The following is a 16,826-nucleotide window of genomic DNA, read 5'->3' as shown; positions in this document are numbered from 1 at the left end:
TTATTATTTTTAATAACTTGTAAAGAATTTTTTTCTTTAATTATTAATATAACTATGAAGGAGTTTTTTTGGACTTGTGAACAAGGTTTATTTCATATTGTTTTCTGGCTTTCGAAATTTCATAGCATTCGTTGTATAATAACTTTTTTTTTTTTTTTTTTTACATCTTCGCTTCCAACAAGGCTGCAAGCAGCCATTAATTAAAGTTGGAAATTACTGAAAGAGAAAAGATGAAGATTGTATAGCAAGATAACGATTGACGGACGACTTAAAAGACTTAAAATTATATGAATCAGGAAAGCAAGATGAAAGAAGCGAATTCCAAAGAGCTGATGTTCGAGGAAAAAAACTAGACAAATAGAAATGTAGATTGTTTATACTAATCTTATTTTATGTACATGAATTTGGATTGCAAAATGGTATAAACCCAAAAAAAAATATTGATTTAAAATACAAATGAATACAGCTTTGGTGACCTAAGAAATTCTGAAAGTAGAAAAATAATCACAACAGTTTGTTATCTTATCAGCAAGAGGATTTTTTTCCCTCCAAAGTTAATTTATCCAAGTATTTGAGTTAGACCCCATACATGCATCACAGCTGTGAAGTGTTTTTTTTTTTTTAAACATCTTCGCTTCCAACAAGGCTGCAAGCAGCCACTAATTAAAGTTGGAAGATACTGAAAGAGAAAAGATGAAGATTGTAGAGCAAGATAACGATTGACGGACGACTTAAAAGACTTAAAATTATATGAATCAGGAAAGCAAGATGAAAGAAGCGAATTCCAAAGAGCTGATGTTCGAGGAAAAAAACTAGACGAATAAGCGTTTTTGGAGCACTTAGGAACAGTCACAGAAAAAGGATAACACTTAATTGAATGACGAGTAACACGAGAATGAATTATAGTAGATGGCACAAGAGACGCTAGCTCTTTAGAGCAGTGCCCATTATAGTATTTGTAGAAAAGAAAAAGAGAAGCAACAATACGACGATGTTATAATGGTTGGAGTTTGGCTGCAAGAGCAGGTCCAACAATGTTTAAAATGCGTTTTTGCACCTTGTCTAAAAGAGAAAGGGCATCATTAGAAGATCCGCCCCATATATGGCAACAGTATTCCATACAAGGCCGGATTTGAGATTTATAGAGATAGAGAATAGAATCCGAAGAAAGAAAGTGACGAGCTCGATTAAGAGATGCAACCTTAGCAGATGCTAATTTTGCAACTGATTTGATATATGGTTTCCAAGAAAGTTTAGAAGTAAAAGTTAATCCTAGAAGATGAAGAGTAGGTGACTCATCGAGTACATCACCGTTCATTAACATAGGAAGATCTAAATTATTGTGATAACTATTGGCTGAAAAAAAATTGAGTTTTATCTGAATTAAAGTTCACCAGCCACTGTGAGCCCCATGCTGTAGCAGAAGTGAGATCCTTTTCAAGCTCAAATGCCCCCTCCAAGCAATCAGAGAGTGTTGATTTTTTATCACGACAAGAATAAATGGTAGTATCATCAGCAAACAATGCCATCTTAGATGTGAGAATATCTGGAAGATCGTTGACGTAAATTAAAAAGAATATAGGGCCAAGGATTAAACCTTGAGGAACCCCTGAGGTTACAGAATAAAAAGAAGTAAGCTGTCCATAGAGGACAACTTTTATGTTACGATTGGAAAGGATGGATTCAATAATCTTAAAGATGTTGCCGGACACACCATAAGAAGAAAGCTTATGGAGTAGACCAGCATGCCAAACTTTATCAAAAGCTTTTGAAATGTCAAGAGAGATGGCCTTAACCTCTCCACCTTTATCTAATGCACGATAAAACCTATCAGTTATTACTGTTAGCAAATCAGCAGAAAATTCATTAGAAATCCATATTGATGGTCAGAAAGTAAGTTATTAGATGAGAAATTAAGTGTTTGTTAATTAAAAATTCAAAAACCTTGCTTATGATGGGAAGAAGACTTATGGGACGGTTGTTAGACGAATTAGATCGTTCTCCAGAAATTTTGAAGATAGAGATAACAGATGCCGCTTTCCAGCAGGCTGGAAAACAAGACTCTGATAAGCACTTGTTGAATAGTTTTGAGAGTATAGATGACAGCTCCGGAGAACACTTCTGCAAGAAAATAACAGGTATGTTGTCCGGGCCACAAACTGTAGAAGAGTCTAGGCAGGAAATCACTTTAGATGCAGATGCTGAAGTGATATGAATGTCAAGCAATGGATCAACCTGTTTGTTGGCAATATCAGGTAGAACGCAACTAGTAGAATCAAGAGATGATATTGATGAAAAGTTTGAAAATTCGGCTTTGTCTTTAGGTGAGGTGACAAAGTCTGAGCCATACAAGAGAGGTGGAATTAAAGATTTGCCCTTATAATTGATATTATTAAAGATTCTCCAGAAGTCACAAGAGCCTAATTTTTGAGATGAGATACGAGATTTCATGACCTGAGAATGGCGGGTTTTGGCGTTAGACAAAACCTTTTTACAATTGCTTCTAGCAGTAATAAACAGACGTCTGTTTTCTGGAGAATTGTTTTGATGATAAATATGGAAGTAACGGTTTCGATTGGCAATCGCAGCAACACAGTGTGAAGAAACCCATGGTGGAGAGTGAGACTTGACCTGGATTCGACTAGAGGGAATAAAAGATTCCATGCCAGCCTGAATCCACGAAGTTATGTAAGAAGCACATTTGTCGACAGGAAGACGAAAGATTTCTACCCAAGGGCCATCACCAAGAAAATCACGGAAAGAATCCCATTCAGCTTTACTGTAGTTGTAAGAGTTTAGATAATAGCGGGATTCAGGTGATGAAGAAGAATAAGATATTAGTTTTAGAGAGATCAAACTGTGATCAGAAGCTGCTAAGGGTGAATGTGGAGAAACTGAGCACTGACTAGGATCAGAAACAAGACATAAGTCGAGTAGAGAAGGTAAATGATTCGGGTTGTCCAGCAAGCGAGTTGGAAAGTTGACTATTTGAGTTAGGGATTGAGAAAGGCAAAAGTTGTGGGCTTTAATGCCTGCCGAATCACTGACACTAGAGCCAAGCCATTCAGAGTGGTGAGCGTTAAAGTCACCGTCAACAACTATATTAGCTGATGGATAAAGAGAGATGGCTTGGTCAATATGGTGAGAAATAACGTAAAAAAGAGTGCAGTCTTGAGATGAAGGAGAGCGATATAGAACAAATAGAAAGGCAATAGAGTGAAGTGGTGCTAAACGAAAGCACATAAAAGAATTGTCTGTGGATTCAAACCTAGTTTCACGACAAATGGGTGAATTCTTACGAATGTAAATGCCGAGGCCAAGCATGTGACTATTGGAGTCTTTACGAATTAGAGGAAGATAACCATCGACACTAAGATCACAAGATGAAACAGCCGAACTCAAATTAGTCTCACAAAGAGCAAGTAGCTCTGGTGAACTTCGCAAGAGATAAGACTCAACAGAAGAAAAGTTACTTCGAAGACCACGAATATTAGTGAACGATAGGTTTAGAGAGCTTGGTGATGATGATGGTTTTTTGTGTTTTTTAATTTTTGGTACTTTATTCGTTTTTAAATTAGACTGAAGAACTTGACTCAAAGCATAGATAGTACTTAGAACACCGTTTAATAGCCCAAGCAATTGCTTAATTACTACTAATAAACCCTAAGCCGTAACAAAGTGCTCCAAATGTGGCCTCCGCTTTGCACACCAAAAGTACAAACAGGGACACCATCCATGCGTAACACGGCACTGTTAATACTTTGATATTTTTCAGCTGTTGATGGAATCAGCCTCTCTCAGAGCTACCACAGAGTTTGGGAAACCTGACTACCAGCCGGCTTCAGGACCATAAAACTGAGTTTTAGAGCTGTACCCTCATTAGGAGATAATAGAATGAGTTGCCTAGTCATAAAAACAGAGACACAAGCAAAACCCATGCATTGAGTCAAGAAGATCCAGCATTTAATATCCTAAACTGGAAACAAAATATTAAAAATACATCTGCGCCAGCCTAATAGATGAAGAAGGGGTGCGAGGCTGTTCAACAGATAGAATCTGTTTACCCCTTAAGTCTTTGCGTTGGAGGCCTTTCACAAGACAGTAGCTGGGTGTATTTAACATCTGCCCAAGATGAGTATTTTTATCGAGAGACCATCTCTAGCCTTTACTCAACCAAGAGCCCTAAAGCATGGGGTGTTTTAAATTGGAGTTGGCATCTCCTAGCCTTTGCCTAAAAAGGCGTATCCTACAAGGAAGCAGGACATGAAGCAGATTGTACTGGGTTACATGTTACCAGTAGCAGGATAACCTGATCTGACTGATATTATAACTTTATTTTTTTGTCCGATTTGAAGCACAATTTTTGTATCTTTAACCCATTTTATGCCTTATAAGACTCTTTTAACCATAGTTTATCGAGTTTATCAAATTTAGTAATAAATTCTTTTTTCTTAAATCTAAATTTATTATAGCAATAAAGTTACATGTTTTTATGCATGCTTTATATGCATTTACATGCAAAGTTACATAGCAATCAAGTTCTTTAGATAAATGTAATAAAAATCGTACAGATTTTAAACAGAACTTTGTCTAAAGCAATTTCCAATCAATACCATAAATAATTTTTGATATAGAATCATGATTCTTATTACTGTAGTCAAAGGTGTATTTTGGTTTTAACTTAATGTACTCTTTAATAGTGAATTTGAAAATTATCATTAAATGACCCTTTATTAGAGATAAGATAGTACTTGTTTCTAAATTATAAATGTTTTCATCATTCATAGTAAAAATTAAATCTAAGGTATTATTGAATTTCTCTTCAGATAATTGAAAGGAAGGAACAGACACATGTTGTATGAGTCACCAACTACATCATAAAATGTATGCTCTATAAAATTATCGTTATTTTTAATGAGTTGTACATGACCGTTCGACCATTGTATATTTGGAAAATTAAAATCTCACATAATTAACAAATCAAAAAAGTCTTTCTCAATGATAAACAAACTTCAAATTCTAAAGACTTTTTTTCAAGTTATCGATATTTATAAATTCTTTTGGTCTATATTTACAACAAACTAAAACTTTGATTTCTCTACAACAACTACAACCCTTACTTGTTCTAAATCACTTAAGTTCTAAGTCGCATAAGTTTGTTTTATAAGAGCCAATATTTTTATCTACACAGAAAGCTAAACCACTACCTCTTTTTCCATTGTTTCTATCTTTTCTGTATAAATAAAATCCATCTACTTTAGTTATTAATCAGTAACCAAAGTAATCAGTAATCAGTTGTTATTGAACCAGGTCTCCGTAATTCCAAAAATGTTTGGATTTATAAGAGAACAGACAAGTTTTAGTTCATTATTTTATTATTAAGAACAATAGCATTTGTATATATGCATTTTAAGTCGAGAGAACCTGTTTGCTTAAAGCTTTTTAAATCTAACGACTTGATTGTCAAAGACTGCATATCGAAAAGGAGAAATAGTGTCTAAGTCATTATTGAGCTTTTATTTTATATTGGAATCGTTTAGTCTCTCCGCTGCCGTTAAATCAGGTGAAATTTAAACTTTTTTGTATGTATTTTTTGTATTGTATGTATTTTGTATTTTTCGCAAACTTTAAGCACAAAGCAATAGTACATTGCGCTCCGATGCACCCTGTTGACCAATAAGTATTGGTCCTGGTTCTAATGAATTACTTGACTTCAGTCTTTTAATAAAATCTGGTTAAACTGTTGAACCAATATCATCTAAAATTAGGTTTACTTTATCTTTGTTCTCTGTAGATTTTTCTTCTAATTTTGATTTTTGAGACTCCAGCAATCCAAGTATAACAACATATAAACTCCTTTCCCTTTCTTTCTGTTCATTCATAGTAGCATTTATAACTATAAGTTTTTCAATCTTAGTGGGCATGCGTTGTCCGGGGGACGTCCTTGAGACGTCCAGCGGACATCCTCCAGACGACGCGTGCTCTCTTGGATTGGTGCTTTATTTCTTGATACGACTAATGTCTAGTTCTAAATTTCTTGAGCACCCTTAAATATGTTTTGAAAATTTTCAACTTTCAGTTTTAAATTATCTATTTCTGAATCTCAAACTATAATTTTTTTTGTTCCGTTTGAATTGGTTTTTTTAAATTTTCAATTTCCACCAAAAGTTTCGCCTAATCGCCTTTAGCTGACAAGATTTCTTTTATTTAAAATTTTTAAAACGTTTTTTTATAACGTAGCAACATGTTGTTATTTTAATTACTTTAATACTTTTAATTTTTTATGTTTGACTATTTCCAATAGTCACATGCTCGGCCCGAGCTTTAACATTCGTAAGAATTCACCCATATCACCAATTCACCAAAACTCAAGTCTTCACGAATTAAAGAAAGATAACCATTAATATTAAGGTCGCAAGATGAGATAGCTGAACTCAAATTAGTTTCACAAAGAGCAAGTATATCTGGTAAACATAGCAAAAGATAAGACTCAACAGAAGAAAAGTTACTTCGAAGACCACAAATATTAGTGAATGATCAATTTAGAGAATTTAGTGAAAACGATGGTTTTCATATTTTATAGTTTTTGATACTTTATTAATTTTTTAGATTGGTGAAAGAACTCGGACTATTAGATAGTGTATTTAGCACACAGGTAGTGCTAAATACACTATCTAATAGTCCAAGCAATTGCATCATTACTATTAATACACCTTAAGTCGTAAGAAAGGGCTCTAAATGTGGCCTCGAGCAGAGACACTATCCATGCGTAACATGGCACTGTTAGTACTCATTACTATATCTGTTAGATATTTTACAGCAGTTGATGGAATCAGCCTCTCTGAGTGCTACCACAAAGTTTAAAAAACCTGACTGTCAGCTGGTCATAAAAATATAAAACTAAGTTTCAGAGCTGTACCTTTATTAGGAGATAATAGAATACTAGTTAAATAACTTTTATTACCAGTTGACAAGAAATAAAAACAGAGACACAAGAAAAAATCACGCAATAAGTCAAGAAGATCTTGCATTTAACATCCTAAACTTGAAACAATGCAGATAAATACACCTTTGCCAGCATAATAAATGAAGAATCGGTGCAAAGCTGATCAACAGATAGAATCTGTTTACCCCTAAGATCTTTGCCTAGGAGGCCTTCTACAAGACAGAGGCTGGATGCAGTAAACATCTGCCCAAGATGAGTATTTTTATCGCGACACCATCTCTAGCCTTTACTCAATCAAGAGCCCCATAGCAGGAGATTTTTAAACCAGAGTTTGTTTCTCTTAGCCTTTACCTAAAATGGCAAACCCTAAAAAGCAGCAAGCATGGGGTAGGTATTACTGAGTTATATGATACCAGTAGCAGGGTTATCGTAATGATCCTGACCTCAAGATCAGAAACATCACAATCTGTAAATCGAATCGAAAATTGTAAGCCGAATTGAAATGTTAAAAAACAAAAAGAAAAAAAAAACATAACACAATAGATGGTTGGCTTAAGTTTAAACTAAAATGTACTATATTACAGAAATTTTAACATACTTTTTTTTTAACATTTTCGCTTCCAACAAGGCTTCAAACAACCACTATTAGAGTTAGAAATAACTGGAAGAAATAAGATGAAATTTTTAGAGCAAGATAATGATTGACAGACAACTTTAAAGATTGCAAATTATATGAATCAGGAAAACAAGATGAAGGAACCCAAATCCAAAGAGCTAATGCTCGAGAAAAAAAACCTAGAGGAATAAGAGTTTTTGGAGCACTTTGGAACAGTCACTGAAAAATGATGAGATTTAATTGAATGACGAGTTACACAAGTATGATTTTTAGTAAATGGCACAAGAGACAATAGCTCTTTAAAGCAGTGCCCATTATAGTATTTGTAGAAAAGAGAAAGAGAAGCAACATTACAACAATGTGATAATGGTTGGAGGTTGACTGCAAGAGCAAATCCAACTATGTTTACAATGCGTTTTTGCACCTTTCTTAAAGAGAAAGGGCATCATTAGAAGATCCGCCCCAGATATGGCAACAGTATTCCATACAAGACAGGATTTAAGATTTATAGAGATAGAGAATAGAATCCGAAAAAAGAAAGTGTCAAGCTCGATAAAGAGATGCAACCTTAGCAGATGCTAGTTTTGTAATGGTTTAGATAAAGGGTTTCCAAGAATGATTGGAAGTAAGAGTTAATCCTAGAAGATGAAGGGTAGATGACTTATCAAGTACATTACCGTTCATAAATATAGGAAGATCTAAGTTATTGTGATAACGATTGGCTAAAAAAAATTGAGTTTTATCTGAATTAAAGTTCACTAGCCACTGTGAGTCTCATCCTGTAGCAGAAGTGAAATCCTTTTCAAGCTCAAATGCCCCTTCAAGCAATCAGAGAGTGTTGGCATCTTATCATGATAAGAACAAATGGTAGTATCATCAGCTAACAATGCCACCTTAAATAGGAGGATATCTATAAGATCGTTAATGTAAATTAAAAAGAGTATAGGGCCAAGGATTAAATCTTGAGAACCCCTTGAGGTTACAGGATAAGAGGAAGAGTGTTGTCCCTCGAGGACAACTTTTATATTACGATTGGAAAGAAAGGATTCAATAGTCTTAAAGATATTACCAGATACACCGTAAGAAGAAAGCTTATGAAGAAGACCAGCATGCCAAACTTTATTAAATGCTTTAGAAATATCAAGAGCGATAGCCTTAACCTCTCCGCCTTTATCTAATGCACGATAAAACCTATTGGTTATTACTGTTAGGAAATCAGCAGTAGAACGAGAAGATCGAAATCCATATTGATAATTAGAAAGTAAGTTATTAGATTTAAGATAGAGATTAAGTGTTTGTTAGTTAAAGATTCAAAAACCTTGCTTATGATACGAAGAAGACTAGTGGGACGGTAGTTAAATGAGACAGATTGCTCTCCAGAATTTTTGAAAATGGAGATAGCAGATGCCGCTTTCCAGCAGGCTGGAAAACAAGACTTTGATCAGCACTTGTTAAATAGTTTCGAAAGTATAGACAACAGCTCTGGAGAACACTTCTGCAAGACTATAACAGAAATGTTGTCCGAGCCACAAGCTGTAGAAGAGTTTAACCAGGAAATCACTTTTGATACAGAAGCTGGAGTGATACAAATGTCATGCAATGGATCAACCTGTTTGACGGCTAAATCAGGTAGAACGCAACTAGTGGAAAGAGATGATATTGATGAAAAAAGTTTTTCAAACAATTCTGCTTTGTCTTTAGGTGAGGTGACAAAGTCTGAACCATACAAGATAGGTGGAATAACAGATTTGCTTTTATTATTGATACTATTAAAGATACTCCAGAAGTCATAGGAGCCTAATTTTTGTGATGAAATACGAGATTTTGTGAGCTGAGAATAGCGGGTTTTGGCGTTAGACAAAAACTTTTTACAATGGTTTCTAGCAGTAATAAACAGTCATCTATTTTCAGGAGAATTGTTTTGCTGATAGATATGGAAGTAACTGTTTCAATTGGAAATTGCAGCAGCACAATGTGAGAAAAACCATGGAGAAGGGTGAGGCTTGACCTGGAACCATTAAGAGGGAATAAAATATTCCATGCCAGCCTGAATCCACAAAGATATGTAAGAAGTGCATTTGTCAGCAGGGAGACGAAAGTCAGCAGCTATCAATAAAAAAATCACGGAAAGAGTCCCAGTCAGCTTTAAAGCAGTTCTAAGAGGCATAAGGGTTGGGGGATTCTGATCATGAAGAAAAATGAGATAATAGTTTTAGAGAGATCAAACTGTGATTAGAAGCACCTAAGGGTGAATGTGGAGAAACTGAGCACTGACTAGGATTAGAAACAAGACATTATTCTTGTTTTTGATCCTAGTCAGTGCTCAGGTCAAAAATGGGTAAATTTTTACGAATGTAGATGCCCAGACCAATCATGTGACTATTGGAGTCTCTAAGAATTAAAGAAAGATAATCATCAACACTTAGGTCACAAAATGAGACAACCGAACTCAAACTAGTCTCACAAAGAGAAAATAAGTCAACTTGAGGTCTGGTCAACTTTGCAAGAGATAAGACTTAACAGAAGAAAAGTTACTTCGAAGACCACAAATATTAGTGAATGATAGATTTAGAGGACTTAGTAATGACGATGGTTTTTTGTGTTTTATAGTTTTTGGTACTTTATTCATTCTAAACTTTTTAAAGAACTTGACTCAAAGCATAGATAGTATCCAGTACACTATTTAATAGTCCAAGTAATTTTATCCTTACTATTAATAAACCCTAAGCTGTAAAAAAGGGCTCTAAACAATAAAAAGAATCTGTTTACCCTAAGGGGTACCCTAAGTCTTTGCCTAGGCGTTTACCCTAAGTCTTTGCCTAGGCGGCCTTCTACAAGACAGTAGCCGGATGCATTTAGCACCAGCCCATATCATATCAATTAAAAATTATTACAATATATATATATATATATATATATATATATATATATATATATATATATATATATATATATATATATATATATATATATATATATATATATATATATATATATATATATATTTATTAGATTAATTTTAAACACCAATAATTGTTTTATTAAATACATTAGTTGATTGTATTTTTTTTTTGTAAGGGATTAGTATAATGTGTATAATTTTTAATCGTTTTTAAGTGCTAAATAGTTATTGATTATACTTACACATCTGGAAAATAATTTTTTGTTGTAAACTAAAAGAAAGATTTTTAAAAAGTGTTACTCTTAGTAGAAAAATAATATTAACATAACACTTGATTTAGGTTTTCTATTTTTTAAAGCATAATCGAATATATTTAAGAAACAAAAATTAAAACAACAGTGTGAAAATATCACAATATAAATTCTACTTTGTTTTTAAAGCTCTTAGGCTTGTTTCTAAAGATTTTCAGAAAAGTTTTCTTTAAAACAAAAAAATTGCTTTAAAATAAAAATCTTTTTTTTTTTTTATAACCTTTAAAACCTATTTGTATATCAACATTTTTTAAAGTTATGTTAGATTTATTACTTAAATTATTGCCAAACAGTTTATATGTTAGCGTACCAAAAATTAGTTGAAAAAGTGATTTTATGGTTATTAAGTTTATAATAAAATAAATAAATAAATCTTTTAAAAAGCATTTTATTATAAAAAATAAGAGTAAAAAAAGTTCGATAAAAGTGATACAAAATATAATTATCAGCTGATGAGAACCGGTTTAAAGTTAAAAGCTGATGAGAACCGGTTCAAAACAACTTTTTTTAGAATGTTCAACGGCTTTACTCAAAATAGTTGAGTACAGCCATTGAAAAAAAAAAAAACTTGAGATGGTTAATAGTTATTTTGCGTAAAAAGATGGCAAACGCTAGCGTTTTTGTGTATTTTTTAAAACTTCAACATCGAGTAAGAGCTTTACTTTAATAAAATTTGTTATCGAACACCGTTTCGTTTTTATTTTAAAAGACAATCTCTAAAAATCTTCAATTGAAATGAGTAAATTCAGAGGTGGTGCGAAAGTGTATTAGTGCCAAAAAAGTAACCTCACTTTTTTGAGTTTTCCGTCAATGTTAGAGTACTCCATATTCTGTTGCTTTTAGTTATTAAAAGTTGATATCTTTGTTCAGATGTAGTTACCTAATATTTTAAAATAAAAAATAAAAAATGTACTTAGGACTGTGTGAAATTTACACCACTATGTCAATTTGATGGCAGAAATCGCGCAGCAAGTCAAAAGAAAAGTCCGCGGAAAGAAAAAGGTAATGGCAGTAAAAATAAGGTGATGACGATGATAGTGATGACGATGATAGCGATGACGATGATAGTGATGATAACGATACTACCGAAATTAAGACTGTTATGCAAATAATTTTTATCTTTTATAATTTTTTGTTTTAAAAATATTTAAACTATTTTTGTGGTTAGCGCTAGAGGCGAATGAAATAAGGAGAGGGGGAAAAAGTACCGACTGTTTTCAATAATCCTTCAAATATATATATATATATATATATATATATATATATATATATATATATAAATATATATATATATATATATATATATATATATATATATATATATATATATATATATATATTCATATATATATATATATATATATATATATATATATATATATATATATTTTAAAAAAATTTTGTATTGGTTGATTGGTATGAGGTAGAAAGTATCAACATAAAATAGAAAGTATTGATATAAAGTAAAAAGTACTTGAGTGAGTAAAAAATATAAAAAAAAATTTTTTAGTTCTCACAGTTTCATTTTTTGTTACTAATATATTTACATTTGGTTTTTTAGGTCAATTTTCTCATTGCTATAAATATTTTACAAACTACTTGTTTTCTTTTTTTTTATCAAGCAAATTGTCATCGAGCTTAACTTTTCTGCATGAACAGGAAACTATTTTCCAGTAAAATCGAGTTTTTTGAAAACTTTTCTCTCCAATTGTACAACTCATCAAAATGTCTAGTTTTTCGTAAACCGGTACACACGCGGTGGAATATTGTTCTTGAAGACCAGGAACAAAAATGCTATTACATCGTCCATAGCACATATTGTTTTCTGCTGTTACAGGCTCACAACCTTCTAAATAAATTTTTGTTGGGTATGTGTATGCTTCGCAACTAGATTTGTTCCATTTATTATTAGGGACCATGATCACGTCATCTTTGACTTCTGAATGTGGTAACTCTTCTTCTTTTAGTCCATGAATACTTTTCGAAAATTCATTTACTTTATGTTTTAGTTGCATTGGTTTGGAAGAAAAAGTTTGTAATAAAAGGCAGATGATACCTAACGTTCTAAATAACAGCATCTTTGAATATAGCATATTCTGGTTGCGATCTGATGTTGGCACAAAATTGTTCGATGTTTTTATTGAAAATGATACTTTGTGCTCATACTTTGTGGACAAGTAATCTTAATTCTAAATCATCGATTTGTTTTATACTCAATCACTAATACGTTGATTTCAAAATCAACAGTCTAAAAAAAAAGAAGAAATATTATCTTTGATGTTTACGTAAAAAAATGATATTACTGATATTGTATACTAGTGCACTTTTTATTCTTTTTAGATCATATATATATTAGTCTTATATTATATTTATATATACTTGAAAGCATTAAAGCTTTAATTTAAAAAAATTTAATTAATTAAAATTTATTTCCTCATATATCATAATCATGTATTAAAAAAATTGTCTTTACCTGTTAACGCCGTTTTGTCGAAGTGGATCTTTTACCGTTTTAATTTGAATATTAAAAAATTAAAATTTGTTTGCGTCTGAATTCTCACAGTTAACTGGTAAACGCTTAAAAACAAAACATGCAATGCAATAACTTCTTGAAGTTTTAGACAACAATTGTTGGCGCCTACAAAAATTCTTTCTCGGTGTGTAAAATAAAACTCTTTAAGTGTAAGCAAACGAGGTTCAGAATTAAGTGTGTACTTACGAAGGTTAGGATTAAGGTGATTAAGATATTTAGTTTAAACCAGTATCTGTCCTTGCTGAATATTTCACAAATAGTTTGTTAACAAATAAGCTTTTAGTAAAGTTTGTGACTCTTTATATATAATATATATATATATATATATATATATATATATATATATATATATATATATATATATATATATATATATATATATATATCCACTGCTCGGATAAATACTGGTTTAAACAATAAATCAATATATTGAGTTTTTATAGACTACTGTTTGTAGTTAACATAGTTTGATTTTAACTGTTTTATATTCAAAGTATTTTGTATTTTAACTGAACAAAAGGTATAAAAAATTGTTATAATCTAAAAAACTGTGTTTAAGTATATATAGTGTGTTTAGTGCTTAGTTTGGGTTTTGTTTGTAATGTAAGTTTTTGTTTGTAATGTTGCAAAAATATCCGACGGGCCTTTAAACTTTTGATCTACTCCCCTCTATAATAATATAAAAATATAGAAATATAAAAAAGGAAATTACCCTGCCTCATAAAATAATGTCTGCCGCATAAAATGGAAACAGAAATAATATTTGTTCAATTTAAAAAAACAACAACCCGGAAACAAAGCTTTGAAATATTAAAAAAATAAAAATAATTTTAAAAACAAAACTTCTTTAAATAAAAACCAAAATTTTAACAACGAAATATATAAACTAAGATGAAGGAAAAGTCATATAATCCTTAAAGTTTTTTGTTTTAAAGTAAATGTTTTTTTATTAAGTTTTGGCTTGATGACTTTGAGTTTATTGGTTATTCATCTATTGTTTGAGAAATATTTGCTTATCAACCAATATTTGTAAACAGTAACAATTATTTTTCAAAATTGAATTCCGCTTTAGAACCTTGTATACTCATAATAATTTATCAGTAGAATTCGTAAAATTCATATTCTGATGATACTTTTTTTAAAAGTTTTATGGTCTCATATATATATATATATATATATATATATATATATATATATATATATATATATATATATATATATATATATATATATATATATATATATATATATATATATATATATATATATATATATATATATATATATATATATATATGTTTTATAAGTTATACATAACAGTATGATATTATATATAAAAAATATTTTTCTTTTTTTTTTAATGTTTGACCTAAATGTACCAAAAGATGATAGTAAATGAGTAACTTTTTTTTTCTAATATAAGAAACTATAAATTATATACAGGGTAAAAAAGTTGAAATCATTATTAAATCACAAGAAAATATGTTGAATGCATTATTTCTAGCATAAGCATTAGGATGGGTAAAGTTGATAACTTCAACTTTTTCCTTAGGTTTTTGTTTAAAATTTAAAAATTCTAACAAGATGTAAATATTTGTTTACCAATTTAAAAAAAAAAAAATACTCAAAATTTGGTGTCCACCTAAAATCATTTCCTAACATTTTTTGTGTTAAATTGCTTGATCCATTAAAACGTTTTTCGGGAGGTTGATTAAGTACAAATCTATTTTAATGCGAATAAGTTAGCGGAATGAAATTGAAAACACATAAGCGTGAGCTTGATAATTGTGAATATGTTTATAGTGAAATAGTATAAGTGTGTTAAAAGTATTAGCAAAACACTCATAAGTACGAATGTGAAATAATATATGATAAAAAAAAATAGAATTCAACTTTGATGAAAAATAAATGTATATGCTAAAACAAAAAAAAAAGGTATAGATAATATGAAAAAAAACATAGGATATATCACATATTCTACCCCTTTAAGGTAGAAAATAATACCTTTAAGGTTAAATATTGTACCAAAAATGGCCATATATGTTGTAATTTGCCACCACGACTAAAACATTTGCAGCAAAATATATACAGCATAAAATTCTATAGCAGAATTTCAGTGGACCTATATAGGCAAGTTGAACGGTCCATTGTGTTTTACCAATTGGTTATTTAGTGGACCACTAGTAGCAGCCGCAAAATATGGCTAGCCACTAGCTAGACGACAAAAATATTTGTTGAGTAGAGTAGGGCGGGAGAAAAACGCCCATCAAGCTCAAACGTTATTGGCTATTCTGACTGATAGTTTTCTAAAAAAATTGTTTTTAAGTCTTCAAACATTCTAAACTTATTTATGGTGCTATAATTTTTGATAACAAGCGAGAATAAAGTTCATCTATGCTCCATTTTTAGCACTAGCACTTTAGCACATTTGAAAATAAAATTATTTATCACGTTATTAGTTTAATAATTGTTAATCTTCTATAATAATTTTGAAAACTAGGTTATTAAAAATTTAACATAATTATGTGATCAGTGCAATTGTTTACACATTTACAGAGAGTTAGTAGTATATACATGAAACTCTCTTTGAGGAAAGAAACTCTTATAAAGAAACTCTATATACATATGAAAGATTCATTACATATGTATAAATCTATATACATATGTAATGAATCTTTCATATGTATATAAATTTTAATAAAAATCGTTTTTTTGTTCTCCAAGAAACAATCGAATACCCCCTTCAAGCAAGATAAAAAAACTCATTTACTTTGTGTTACTATATTAATCCTTATTTTCTTTGTTTTTTTATTTTCTCGTTTATCGTTATCATTATAGTTATATTATATATTATATTATAGATTATGTTATACTAAAATAATCTACAGAACTTTAAGAAAAACAACAACAAATTCAAATATCATTAAAATATTAAATTAGGTCATACTAACTTTTTCGTGATCTTTTCAATATTTTTAAAAATAAAATTTATTTTTGTCGTTATTAGACAAAGCTTTATCCATTCGTGCTACAGGAAATGATTTTTGAGAAAAAATTTAAAAGGTCGTCACCTTATTAATTAGTCTCACTCCGTTGCCAATAAATTAACGCAAAAACAACAACAACAACACAACAAAAAAGTAATAATTGAAATATTCTCCAATAAAACTAAGAAAAATGCTTAAACACAATACAACCTTTGTAAAGAAACTTATTCAAGAAAAGTTGATTAGCATTTTAATGGAAATAAATATAGTTTAAAATCCAACTTGTATCAAATGCATGTGAAAATACGTAACTGTGTTTAACGTTTTTCCATATTTTTTTTTATTCATGTTAGAGCTCGGTGTAGTTAAGGCGATTTACAAATTATTCGAGTTCTTTTATTTGAAAATAGCATAATTTTATCAGCGTATTACGCCAAACAAGATCTTTAGATGTTATAACTTTTTTTGCTTTAGGTTTTTCAACATTTCAAGAAACTGTTTTTTTTATATATAATATTCAAAACCTTTTTA

General features: G+C 30.6%; 1 long non-coding RNA gene across 1 annotated transcript; it reads right to left on the bottom strand.

Annotated features, from left to right (window-relative positions):
- Positions 1 to 12,730: 12,730 nt before the first annotated feature.
- LOC124814373 (uncharacterized) lies at positions 12,731 to 13,385 on the bottom strand. Its single transcript, XR_010639122.1, has 2 exons — positions 13,249 to 13,385; positions 12,731 to 13,023 (listed from the first exon to the last, which is right to left on the bottom strand). It is a non-coding gene; the product is annotated as an uncharacterized LOC124814373 (long non-coding RNA).
- Positions 13,386 to 16,826: the final 3,441 nt, after the last annotated feature.

This window comes from Hydra vulgaris, chromosome 06 (genome assembly GCF_038396675.1).
Source record: "Hydra vulgaris chromosome 06, alternate assembly HydraT2T_AEP".
In the NCBI taxonomy this organism is placed as follows: Eukaryota; Metazoa; Cnidaria; class Hydrozoa; order Anthoathecata; family Hydridae; genus Hydra; species Hydra vulgaris.
The sequence above is the reverse complement of the archived record's forward strand: the minus strand, read 5'-3'. Positions and strand labels throughout refer to the sequence as shown.